The 13,245-nt window shown below is 46.0% G+C and overlaps 1 long non-coding RNA gene across 1 annotated transcript; it reads left to right on the top strand.

The window, feature by feature from the left end:
• The first annotated feature begins 797 nt into the window (after nucleotides 1-797).
• On the top strand, nucleotides 798-9,677 carry LOC308585478. The gene is made up of 2 exons (XR_014007423.1): nucleotides 798-915; nucleotides 9,274-9,677. It is a non-coding gene; the product is annotated as an uncharacterized lncRNA (long non-coding RNA).
• The last annotated feature ends 3,568 nt before the right edge of the window (nucleotides 9,678-13,245 follow it).

The following is a 13,245-nucleotide window of genomic DNA, read 5'->3' as shown; positions in this document are numbered from 1 at the left end:
CTGAATAAAGAGCATGAAATCCACTCTCGACTCCGAGTATATTTCAGCAGCGGAGGTTTAGGATCGGAGTCGAGGCTCGCTGACCTCCCGGAAAAGCAAAAATTTGACCTTTTCCTGTTAGGCAAAGATCATAAGGCGACCCGGATGGTTGCCAGATTCTGTGCACAGATCTATAGGCACAGACCATCCCCTAACCCAAACTAGTTCATTAAGAAAACCCCCAAACTCGGTTCCATGGGTAACTCTGGGTCATCTCTCTCCGGTAGCTTATCTTAAAGTTTTAAGTGTCTATACGCTTATCGCATTTATAAATTTTAAATGTATTGTTGTACATTGTTTTAAATGTTTGTTTTCCTTCTGGGATTGTACCCCCAAGTGTGTTTTATAAGCTGGTCTCCGACCGAAATAAATTATCTGTCTGTCTATCTATCTATCTATCTATCTATCTATCTATCTATCTATCTATCTATCTATCTCTATCTAGGATTGGAGTCTTCCTTCTCTTAGATGAACTATGTTCCCAGATTGATGAGCCCCATTTGTCCCTCACTTCCCCCTACAGCAGTGTTCCCCAACCTTGGGCCTCCAGCTGTTTTTGGACTACAATTCCCATCATTCTTGACCACTGGTCTTGCTAGCGAGGGATGATGGGAGTTGTAGTCCAAAAACAGCTGGAGGCCCAAGGTTGGGGAACATTGCCCTACAGTACGTGCAGAAACCTCCTGGTTGACCATTGAACCTACTATTGGTCTCATCCCCTCAACCCGCCAGAGCCTGTATTCGCCTGCAGGGGAAATCCCTAACTCTCTGAGGGTTTGAGACCCATCGGTTGCCCTCACCTGGTTTAGCCGGCCAGTCAAAGCTGTTTCCTGGGTGCGGCTGATGTTGCATGTTGTCAGCTTCTAGGAGCCACAGGTGAGAGCTGAGTGTGGAGCAGGACCAAAGATGGACAGACTACCTCAGAAGGGGCACAAGATGTCCCCATCCAGAGGCGCTACCCCTAACAGGTATACAATATGGACACAAATCAATTGAGCTGTACAGTTTGGGTACCTGAGCACACTGCAGATGAGCTGTACAAATCAACAAGTGTACAGTCTTTCACACAGGGACTTGTACGTGTGTAGAGACAGCTTGAACCTGTGTTTTCGTATATTGTGTGAAGAAGCTCTAGGGAAGCAGCAATTTCACCTGTCAAGTTTTGGCGGGCTAATCCCTTTCACAGTTAGGCTTGCACACAGCCTATATTTGTAGTGATCTGTTCATTGAAATTCCTGCATTGCAGAGGGTTGGACTAGATAACTCTCAGGATCCCTTCCAACTCTGATTCTATGGGATTGAAGTATAGTCCTTTGGAGTGCATTATAAATTGCAAGGCTTAGGAAACCAAGCTGATAATGAACAAAAGCCAGAATTGTGACACTACTGGGCGGTTCTGAGATCATATATAATGTTCATTAGACTGTCTGCCACATCAACAGGATGGAAAATTTCTCTTGCCCTTTCTGTGTAGAATTTGAGGCCAGGGCTTTCAACGGGGAGTTTTTGCTGCATTAAGCACAGTCCTCAAGCCAAAGGTTGATGATTTAATAGGACAGAGGACTGTTTTCCTCGGCTGCTTTACATTCCTCCTCCCCTCTTATTGTTTGCAGTGTCAGGTTTTAAAGTGGTTGGATAGTTTATCCAGGAATATAGGAAGCAGCCTTATATTAGGTCAGGGCATTGCTTACAAACAGGCTTTGCTGACTCAGAGTTTTAAATTCCTGCTAATGAAGAACAGAACCAATATTATTCCCTAAGTGCAGTTTAGCTTTGTTGTACGCAAAATCTGCCCTTATTCCCTTATGGGGTATACAAGAGCCCTTTATAGAGTCCTTTGTAGGTTCTCCATCGGTAGGAGAAAAGAACAGAGGCCAACCAGAGAATATTGAGAAGCAAAACAGCTAGTAAGCCTGATCTTTATTAAAGCTGTTGCAACAGGGTGCTGCCCTCACACACAGGAGGACGGAGGAGGACCCAGAACCAAGGTGTGCCTGCCCTTATATAGACATTTCAAATTCCCTGCCCTGTAGCTCAAGACCACCCCTCCATACATCATACATACATCACAGAAAAGGCAGTCTACAACAGAAATTTGAATGTTGCTGTTTTTCCTGTCTGCCGGGTTATCTGATAATGCCTTGATTGCCTTTCCTGGTAGTCTGCCCATTCCTTTGAGATGGTGATTACCCAATTCCTGAGACAATGCGAAGGTTCCCTCACCCCCTCCCTCCTTGCAGAAAAAACATTTGGTCAGTTGGGGAGTCAAAATGGTTTCAGGACGGTCTTCCTGTGCTGCTCCTGACAAGTGGTCCACATATCTATGTACGTGCTTGGTTGGTACATTTATGAACATTTATTATATATATAAAGGTAAAGGGACCCCTGACCATTAGGTCCAGTCGTGGCCGACTCTGGGGTTGCAGCGCTCATCTCGCTTTATTGGCCAAGGGAGCCAGCGTACAGCTTCCGGGTCATGTGGCCAACATGACTAAGCCACTTCTGGCAAACCAGAGCAGCACACGGAAACGCCATTTACCTTCCCACTGGAGCAGTACCTATTTATCTACTTGCACTTTGACGTGCTTTCGATCTGCTAGGTTGGCAGGAGCTGGGACCGAGCAACGGGAGCTCACCCCGTCATGGGGATTCGAACCGCCGACCTTCTGATCGGCAAGCCCGAGGCTCTGTGGTTTAACCCACAGCGCCACCCGCGTCCCATTATATATATATATATATATAAGACCTTAATTTTTTTATTTCAGCTTCTTTGCAACACCCACACTAAAAGCCGACATATCTCTTGGGGTCTTGCGTCCAACACAATCTGTTGCCTGGCTTTCTGGGGTCTTAAAGATTGCCGCTGGTTAATAACACAGGAATAGCTTGCTGGATCATGCCAATGGCCCATCTTGTCCAGGATCCTGCTCTCACGGCAGCCAACCAGGCGCTTGTAGGAAATCAAGGAACAGAAAATGGGCACAGGAGCACTCTTCCCTCCTGTGGCTTCCAGCTATTCAGAAACATTGCTGGTGCCAACTGTGGAGGCAGAGAATAGCCATCATGGCTGGAAGCCATTGATAGCCCTCTCCTCAAATTTGTCTAGACCTTTCTTAAAGCCATCCAAAGTTGGTGGTCATCACTGTTTCCCAGGGGAGCGAATTCCATTGCTCAGCTATGCTCTGCTGAAATCTTCCAACATTCAGCTTCACTGGATTGAATTCTAGTGGTATGAGAGAAGGAGAAATGCGATTCTCTGTCCTCGTTGCACAGATGCTAAACTACACTTAGGGAAAAAATACCGGTTTTGCCATCACTATCTTTGGCTGGGATTCAATCACTTCGCTCCAAATTCAGGTTGCACAATGGCAGCTGATTTGTTTTTGTTGTTTAGTCGTGTCTGACTCTTCGTGACCCCATGGACCAGAGCACGCCAGGCACTCCTGTCTTCCAATGACTCCCGCAGTTTGGTCAAACTCATGCTGGTAGCTTCGAGAACACTGTCCAACTATCTCATCCTCTGTTGTCCCCTTCTCCTTGTGTCCTCCATCTTTCCCAACATTAGGGTCTTTTCCAGGGAGTCTTCTCTTCTCATGAGGTGGCCAAAGTATTGGAGCCTCAGCTTCAGGATCTGTCCTTCCAGTGAGCACCCAGGGCTGATTTCCTTAAGAATGGAGAGGTTTGATCTTCTTGCAGTCCATGGGACTCTCAAGAGTCTTCTCCAGCACCATAATTCAAAAGCATCAATTCTTTGATGATCTGTAAACAAATCAAGATGTGAATGCTCACTAAATAGGCAACTTTGCAAAGCAGTTGGGATGAATGTTCGGCAAACAGGCTGTCTAGAAGCACCGTGTTTGTTTGTTTGTTTGTTTGTTTGTTTGTTTGTTTTAAGCAGCTCAGGTAGCAGAACTTTGCCGCAGAATCGTAGAATTGCGGTGCTGGAAGGTACCCCAAGGGTCATCCAGTCCAACCCTCTGCAAGACAGGAATGGGAAGAAACAATGGGAGCTGCCTTATGCTAGGTCAGACTAGTCATGCATCTAGCCTAATGTTGTCTACTCGGACTGGCAGTGGTTCTCTTGGGTCTTTCCCTATTTTTATATTTCCAGATTTATAAACTGCCTAAGTTACCAGAGTGGTCTGCAATAAAAAAGTAAGATAGAAATGTAAACAATTACAAACCCATGAAACTACAGTGGTACCTCGGGTTACATACGCTTCAGGTTACAGACTCCGCTAACCCAGAAATAGTACCTCAGGTTAAGAACTTTGCTTCAGGATGAGAACAGAAATCGTGCGGTGGCAACGGGAGGCCCCATTAGCTAAAGTGGTGCTTCAGGTTAAGAACAGTTTCGGGTTAAGAACAGACCTCCGGAACGAATTAAGTACGTAACCGGAGGTACCACTGTAACAGGAAATAAACCCATTTCCACAATGGCATGATTATCAAGCCTCCCTCAGTGATGGGAAACCTGTGGCCTTTCAGACATCTCCAAACCCCTCAACTCCAATCAGTGTGGCCAATGTCAGGGATATTGGAGTACTGCAGGTCCCCCAGCGCTATGCTACTTGATATTTTCAGGGACTGAGAGGCAGGAGGACATTTCCAGGTGACCTGTTTATCAAAGCATTTGCCCTGATTGCAAGAAGGTTAGACAAAACTGGCTATTCGGCAAGCACCTTGATTTGTTTGAAGGCAGGTATTAGACCCTGTTGCATCAAACAATGCTATCTCACGCTTTCCGGTGCAATTCCCCCTGCCCCACTATCCTTATCTCAAAAAGGCCAATCTTTCCAGGAAGCAGGTTCATTGCACAAGACCTTTCAATCAACTGTAATTTTGCAACCTGAATTTTCCAGCACGTGATTGAATCCGACTTGAAAAAACAAGCAACAGCCTGGAAGTGCCCTGAGCCTGGGACTGTCTCTATGCAAGGCCTTTAGCTAAAGTTGCTCCAGTCCCCACACAAGGGGAGAGGGTTGCGTGGAATACTGGTGGGTGTTACCAAAAATGTTTTAAGTGGATAGTCACATTACAGAGCTCCTGCAGGCTGGTCCTTGTTGTTTAGTCGTTTAGTCGTGTCTGACTCTTCATGACCCCATGGACCAGAGTACGCCAGGCACTCCTGTCTTCCACTGCCTCCCTCAGTTTGGTCAAACTCATGCAGGTAGCTTCAAGAACACTGTCCAACCATCTTGTCCTCTGCCGTCCCCTTCTCCTTGTGCCCTCCTTCTTTCCCAACATCAGGGTCTTTTCCAGGGAGTCTTCTCTTCTCATGAGGTGGCCAAAGTATTGGCGCCTCAGCTTCAGGATCTGTCCTTCCAGTGAACACTCAGGGCTGGTTTCCTTCAGAATGGAGAGGTTTGATCTTCTTGCAGTCCATGGGACTCTCAAGAGTCTCCTCCAGCACCATAATTTAAAAGCATCAATTCTTCGGCGATCAGCCTTCTTTATGGTCCAGCTCTCACTTCCATGCATCACTACTGGGAAAACCATAGCTTTTACTATACGGACCTTTGTTGGCAAGGTGATGTCTCTGCTTTTTAAGATGCTGTCTAGGTTTGTCATTGCTTTTCTCCCAAGAAGCAGGCGTCTTTTAATTTTGTGGCTGCTGTTACCACCTGCAGTGATCATGGAGCCCAAGAAAGTAAAAAGATCCAAAAGACATTTTGGGTCATAATCATAGAACTGTAGAATTGTAAGGGGTCCAAGGGTCATCTCATCCAACCCCCTTGCAATGCAGGAATCTCAGCTAAAGCATCCATGACAGATGGACATCCAACCTCTGCTTAAAAACCTCCAAGAAAGGAGAGTCCACCATCTCTTGTGGGAGACTGTTCCACTGTTGAACAAGCTCTTACTGTCAGAAGGTTCTTCCTGATGTCGAGTTGGAATCTCCTTTCTTGTAACTTGAAGCCATTGGTTACAAGAGCAGGAGAAAACAAGTGCATTCCCTCTTCCATGTGACAGCCCTTCAGATATTTGAAGATGGCTATCATATCTCCTTCAGTCTCCTCGTTTTCCAGACTAAACATATCTAGTTCCTTCAACCGTTCCTCGTAAGGCTTGGTTTCCAGAGCCTTCAACTTAGCATCATGCAGAGTAGGCTCATTTAAATTAACTGTCCTAACTTCGTCAAAGTTTTTCATTCCAACAGGGCTCCTCTGCGAAAAAGTTTGTTGGATGTCACACTTTTGCTACGTGAGACAAAGGATAGGTGGCCCCCCTCTCATTCCACATTAACTCGGGTTAAGAACTTAATTCATTTTGGAGGTCCGTTCTTAATCTGAACCTGTTCTTAATCTGAAGTACCACTTTAGCTAATGGGGCCTCCTGCCGCCGCCGCACAGTTTCTATTCTCATCCTGAAGCAAAGTTCTTAACCCAAGGTACTATTTCTGGGTTAGCGGAGTCTTTAACCTGAAGTGTCTGTAACCTGAAGCATCTGTAACCTGAGGTACCACTGTATAGAATCCAGCTGGACTGGCAGGGGACAGTGGGTCGCCTCCACTGCCCCAAGAGGCAGTTGGCTAGCTTAGGAGGTGGAGGTGAAATCTGTTCCCTGAGGTAGCTGTTTCACTTTGCCTAATGGTTGAGCCGGCCTGGAGCACTACTTTGCTTTATGTGTGCCTTATGATCCCAATACCATGGAAAAGATGTTAGCTGTCCGCCTGCCAAAAGTCTTAGAGTAGAAAATGTGTGTGTGTGTGTGTGTGTGTGTGTGTGAGAGAGAGAGAGAGAGAGAGAGAGAGAGAGAGAGAGAGAGAGAGAGAGAGATCCTACCCTCTGCATCCCTCTTTACAGCGTGTTTTTGTTTCCAAAGCAGCAAATTAATTGAACCCCAGTGAGGATTAATCGCCCGCCCTTCCGCCCCAATGCACGTTGGCTGTGAGTTAGAGAAACAGAAGTGGCATCGGAAAGGTCTTTAAACGATTTAATTGTGGAAAATTAATTAAGGTGCCTTACCCTGTGGGCTGTTTGTTTGGATTCAGCCTGGGATTCAGCACGGCTGACCGAGAGATATTACCAGCTGATGGCGGTCCTGCAGGACTGCTTCCTGTGAGTCACTTCTGTGGCACCAGGGTGGGCATAAAAGCTGGGGCTGTTCCTTTCAACATCAATCCTGCTTTGTGGATAAAGGGACGCTTCAAACTTCAGGCCTGCTAATTTGCAGCATTAAATCAGAAAGCCCGGCTCAGACATACACATGAGTAAACAAACACAACTTTGCAGCTTTGTGACGCCAGCGGCAAAACCAATATTATTTCCTAAAGCTTAGCTTACCGTTAAAAAAAACCAAAACACCCAGAAACCTAGTAGCAACCAACAAAATGCCGCTTGTGTATTATTTAAACAAGCTTTAATCAGAAAGTGTTCAGGGTGTGTTAGACCTGGAAGTTGTTGCTGTTCTTGTTTTAAAAATAATCCTGATGAAAAGAGATTGACAATGGCATCTTTCATGGGTTAACAAGGGTTAACTGTTCCTAACCTGCTGCTGCTGGCCCCATACCCATCCTCTGTATATTTTCCTTATTTAGTGTTACACTTATATACCAACTTCTCTCTGAGGAGAGCTAAAGGTGGCGTGCATGCTTTGTGCCTCCTCCCGATCTTATCCCAACAACAACCCTGTGAGGAAGTTTAAGATAAAAGAGAGTATGTGGCTCAAGGTCTCCTAGGGAGCTTCATGGTTGAGTGCAGATGTGAACTCAGGTCACCTCAGGAGTATAGCATCTAGATCTAGATCAAGGGAAGTAATAGTGCCACTGTATTCTGCTCTGGTCAGACCTCACCTGGAGTACTGTGTCCAGTTCTGGGCACCACAATTCAAGAAGGACACTGACAAACTGGAACGTGTCCAGAAGAGGGCAACCAAAATGGTCAAAGGCCTGGAAACGATGCCTTATGAGGAACGGCTAAGGGAGCTGGGCATGTTTAGCCTGGAGAAGAGGAGGTTAAGGGGTGATATGATAGCCATGTTCAAATATATAAATATATAAAAGGATGTCATATAGAGGAGGGAGAAAGGTTGTTTTCTGCTGCTCCAGAGAAGCAGACACGGAGCAATGGATTCAAACTACAAGAAAGAAGATTCCACCTAAACATTAGGAAGAACTTCTTGACAGTAAGAGCTGTTCGACAGTGGAATTTGCTGCCAAGGAGTGTGGTGGAGTCTCCTTCTTTGGAGGTCTTGAAGCAGAGGCTTGACAACCACATGTCAGGAGTGCTCTGGTGGTGTTTCCTGCTTGGCAGGGGGTTGGACTCGATGGCCCTTGTGGTCTCTTCCAACTCTATGATTCTATGATTCACCCAGGCTCAACACTCTAACTGCTACACCGCATGAAATGAGAAGGGGTTTGGGAAAGAAGGAATTCAGGAAAATGGCTGCCTATTCGCTATACCGTCATACCTTGGGTTACAGACGCTTCAGGTTACGTTTTTCCGGGTTACAGACCCACCCAAACCCGGAAGTACTGTGTCAGGGAACTGCCATCGGCTCAGGGGGGAGAGGGGAAAAGCCGGATGGATTACAGAGAGCCCCCAAAGATCGTGGGAAGCAGCACCTCCTCAGCGGAGGAGAGTAACCACGCCTCCAGTGGAGAGGAGCTTCAGGGCTCGGAGGAGGCGAGGCGGTGCCAGGACACCTTGCCTGGGCAAAGCCGGGAGGAGAGAGGTCCTCTGTTACCCACACCCTCCCTGCGCACTAAGCTTCCGCACCGAGAGGGGAGGCACAGACTGGGCGTCAAGAAACTACTCTGCTGGGGAAGGTTTGAGGACCGCCCACTCATGGATTCTGCCAGTGAATGAGCCAGCCATGGGAGAGTGGTGCTCTGGACAGATAAAGTTTATTTTGGCATCAAAAGCAAGGCTTCACAGCCGAGCAGGGAGGCATTTGCCTGCTTGCTCTCGAACAAACCCTTGGAACCTTAACATACTGGAACGGGTTACTTCCGGGTTTTGGGGGTCGTGCATGTGCAGAAGCGCTAAACCGCTCTTTGCGCATGTGCAGAAGCGCCGAATCGCATCCGCGCGTGCGCAGACAAGCTGCTGTGGGTTGTGAACACTGCAGGTTGCGAACGTGCATCCTGCACAGATCACGTTTGCAACCCGAGCATCCACTGTATACTAGTAGAGATCCATGTGCTATTTAAGTTGCTTATGGCTCATGCCCCTCTCTTCCTCTGAGTTTCCAAACTCTTCCTCTGAGTTTCTTCTGTTGGTTTCCAAACAGGCTCCCTACGCCAGCTTCAGCAGAACCTGACTGCATCACTACATTCATTCAAAACATGGAAACACCCCCCAAGAGGCTTATAAGTCTACTGTTATGTACTGAGTTGAATAGGATCCAAAGTGCAGCAGTCTGATTGGTCCTAGAACAATAGGATATAAAATGCAGCAGTCTGATTGGTCCTAGAACAATAGGATTCAGAATGCAGCAGTATGATTGGTCTGCAGGAGCCACCCAATCCAGCTCCAGATGGAAGTGAATCCACAACCTGATTGGCCTACAGGAGAATTCCGGAATTAGCCAATCACGTGCAGCCCATTGTGTAAATAATGTATATAAAGCAGATACTTTGGGGAAACTTTCATTCCTCCTCACCACTATGAGCTGAATAAAGAGCATGAAATCCACTCTCGACTCTGAGTATATTTCATCTACCTTGCACATTCAGGCCACATATTACTGAATTTCAGTGGCGCCACTCATTTGGCTTAGGGCTGAAGTGTCAACTTTAGCTGCTGTCCGTTTAGGTGCCGGGAAGTTAAGTATCCAGGTCATAGCCTCTTTTCCTTCCTTTCCTTGATTGTTCTGTTGCTGACTAGTAGTAAAATCTCTGCTGTGAGTGAACAGGAAAAGCTACAATGCTTCTTCTTTCAATTAATAAGCTCCTCCAATGTTCAAGGCACAACAATCCCATAGGAAATGTTTGCTGTTTCGCCTTCAGCGCACACAGAGACAATGAGCTGAGAGGCAGGCCCAGCACCAGAGCTCAGCCAGGTCAGGAAGTAGCCCTGCTCTGCCAAGTCTCGTGAAACTTTGACGAGATCTTGCTGGGAACTTCTTGTGCTTCATAGCTGCCCCCAGGCTGGTCACAGAAGGGTGGCAGTGGCACAGCAGCAAGGGGGTTGGGGCGGCAGTGGGCGGGGAGAGTGGCATGTTCCTGTTTCACCAGAAACGGCAAAATAGGACAAACCACCCCTATCCAGAGCTATTTCAGTTGTGGAATGGCAGTGCTGCCACTTCCGAATGGGAGTCAAGCTTGGCTGTCATCTGTGGTAGCTCTCCGCCATGTTTAATGACCCAGAATGCAGTGCCATATCCTACAACATTTCTCTGGTGAAAATAGGGACATCCTATTCCATAATAAAACACGAAACATTAAAACAAAACTGACAGCTTCCCTATACAGGGCTGCCTTCAGATAAAAAGTTGTACAGTTACCATATTTACTCAAATCTAATGCTTGCCTTTTTTGGCCAAATTACATTGCGAAAATTAAGGTGTGCATTAGATTCAATAGCACATGTACAGTCGCCAGCAAATACCTTTTTTTGTTTGTTTCAAGGTTCTGAAAATTGAGGTGCACATTAGATTTGATGGCACATTAGACTCGAGTAAATGTGGTACTTATCTCCTTGGCTCGGGGGGGGGTGTCACATAACTTCATACCCTCTGACATTTCTCCAATGAAAATAGGGACATCCCAAGAAAAAATGGGATATTCCGGGATTAAATGAGAAACCCTGGAAAACAGGTACACTTGGAGCGTCTGCAATACCCCACCAGATAGCTCCATAAAATCTACATCCTTTATACTTCTACAGTCCCAGTAGTGTCATAGATATATAAAATGAATAGATTTTATAGATACACAGTCCCAGTAGGGACAAGACTATAGGTAGAACTTGGGTGAATTGGGCACTGCTCCCACAACCCCAGTCTTCCTTCAGCCAGTCTCTACCTGCCAGCTTTTCTATTTAATCAGCTTCCTCCTCCTTCGACTCAGTATTGCCCTTACAGAACTCAGCAGGGAGGAGGATAGGGACAAAAACTAGAATTAGTTGGTTCTGCTTGTAATTTTTGCCCCCGTCTCCACCCTACCACTCCAAATGGATAACAGCCACCACTGAGACAGACCTTAACTTGGCTGGAGGGGCGGGCATTGGCAGCCCCTGTTAGAATTCCTGCTCCATGATTGCAGTCATGGGATTTTTGTCTATCACATGACGGTGTATGTTTTGACTCCACAGAGTAGGAAGTGACGGAAACAGGATGTTTGTGTTACTGTGTTCCGTGAGGTGGGACTATTGTGCTTTCTTCTTTTACTCTTTGCTGTCTGATGCTAGAGAGAGAGGGAGCCATGTTGCAGTGCTCCCTGTGTGTTTATATGTAAATAAAGTAGATTAGCGAAAATGCTGAGTTGCTGAGGTCCGTTACGCATGATGCGCAAACTCTGTGGATCCCTAAGTGTGCCGGTGGCATCGGTCGCTGTGATGTTCGGGCAGAAGAAAGCTTATTAAGCTTCCGAACGATCGACCAGGAGGGAGAGAACATGCCATTCGGGCATGTGTTTCTGCCAGGGTCCTACTCGAGTGTAGGCTGAGCTCCTGACAGCCCCATGCCATGGACCCCCTGCAGCCTGGTGCTGGCACCACGGAGAGATGAGCACTCACAGAATCCCACCCAATCAGCTCAGGGTCCCAAACTCTGCATTGCCCACTAGCTGCCCCCCACCCCACCCCACGCAATGCTGATCGATCATTTGGTAATTCCCACAGCCCTTCTGACCAGCTGGTTTTTCGATTTCAGCAACATGTTTGCGGTAATAACCTTTGACGGCTGATTGGGATTCATTCCCACAGATCTCTGGACGGGGTGGTGCGCCTGCTATTATTCTGCCAGGATCAGGAAGCCGAGTTTTAGAAAACAGCTCTTTTTTGTGCCTTGAGGCTTCGGCAAAAGCTAGCTTCTCCTAGTGCAGCGGTTGGGGGAGGAAAGGTTGGCCAGGCCCAGATGATGACAGATTTATCACTCCTGTCCGTGATGATAATGGGGTGATTACTGCCCGAAAAAGGCATGTGTAGATTCTGAAGGGCAACATCCATGTCCGTTTCATGGACTACTAATCGTAGGGAGGAAGCAGGCAGGCAGGCTGTGCATCATAACTAAGTAAGTGCTTGAAAGACCCGCCTATGTATAATGTTTGAAGACTGGGAAAGATTGTGGAAGAAAGGGATCAAGTTCACTGCATGTACGGTGTTAAAGGAAAATATAATGAAAATGATGTGTAGATGGTATTTGACTCCTGTAAAATTAGCAAAGATATACCACAACAGTGATAATCTATGTTGGAAATGTAAAGAAAAAGAGGGTACCTTTTATCATATGTGGTGAACCTGCCCCAAGGTGAAAGACTTCTGGGAGAAGATTTATAACGTATTAAAAAAATGTTGAAATATACATTTATTAAGAAATCAGAGGCCTTTCTTCTTGGAATAACAGGTTTGGAATTGCCCAAGAAAGATGTTCAGTTATTTTTGTATGCCACAACTGCAGCAAGAATTTTGTTAGCGAAGAATTGGAAAACACAAGAAGTACCAACAGTGGAAGATTGGCAGATGAAGATGATGGATTTTTCGGAACTAGCCGACCTGACTAGAAGAGTCCACAACCAGAAGGAGGAGGAGTACCAGGAAGAATGGATAAAATTTAAAGACTGTTTAGCTAAATACGTTAAGATAACCTAATTGGAAAAGCTTGCAAATACGAGATAGGCTTAGGACTTAAATATGTAAGGATAGGAATTAAGATGTTTAAAGCCAGATTAGAAGGAATGAAAGATGTTAAGTGATCAAGATAATTTTTCTTTGAGAAGATAGATTTTGGAAAACTGTTAAAATGATATATAATGAAATTCAACCAGGGGGATTTGAGGAAGTCACTTAACAATGTTAACAAGATTGGTTTAATTACAAATAGGATGTATGTTTGTTTGTTTGTTTTAATTTTTTTGGAAAATTAATTTTAAAATTTGAAGAAGAAAAAAATGAAAGACTTCAGCTTCAGTCCAGACTTATTAAGCCCTCATCCTTTAAAAAAAAGGGTAAAGGGCACCTGGACAGTTAAGTCCAGTCAAAGGTGACTAAGGGGTTGCGGCGCTCATCTTGCTTTCAGGCTGAGGGCGCCAGCGTTTGTCCA

The sequence above is a fragment of the Podarcis bocagei genome (assembly GCF_964188305.1).
Source record: "Podarcis bocagei genome assembly, chromosome: 4".
Classification (NCBI taxonomy): domain Eukaryota; kingdom Metazoa; phylum Chordata; class Lepidosauria; order Squamata; family Lacertidae; genus Podarcis; species Podarcis bocagei.
This window is presented reverse-complemented; position numbering and strand designations above follow the sequence as displayed.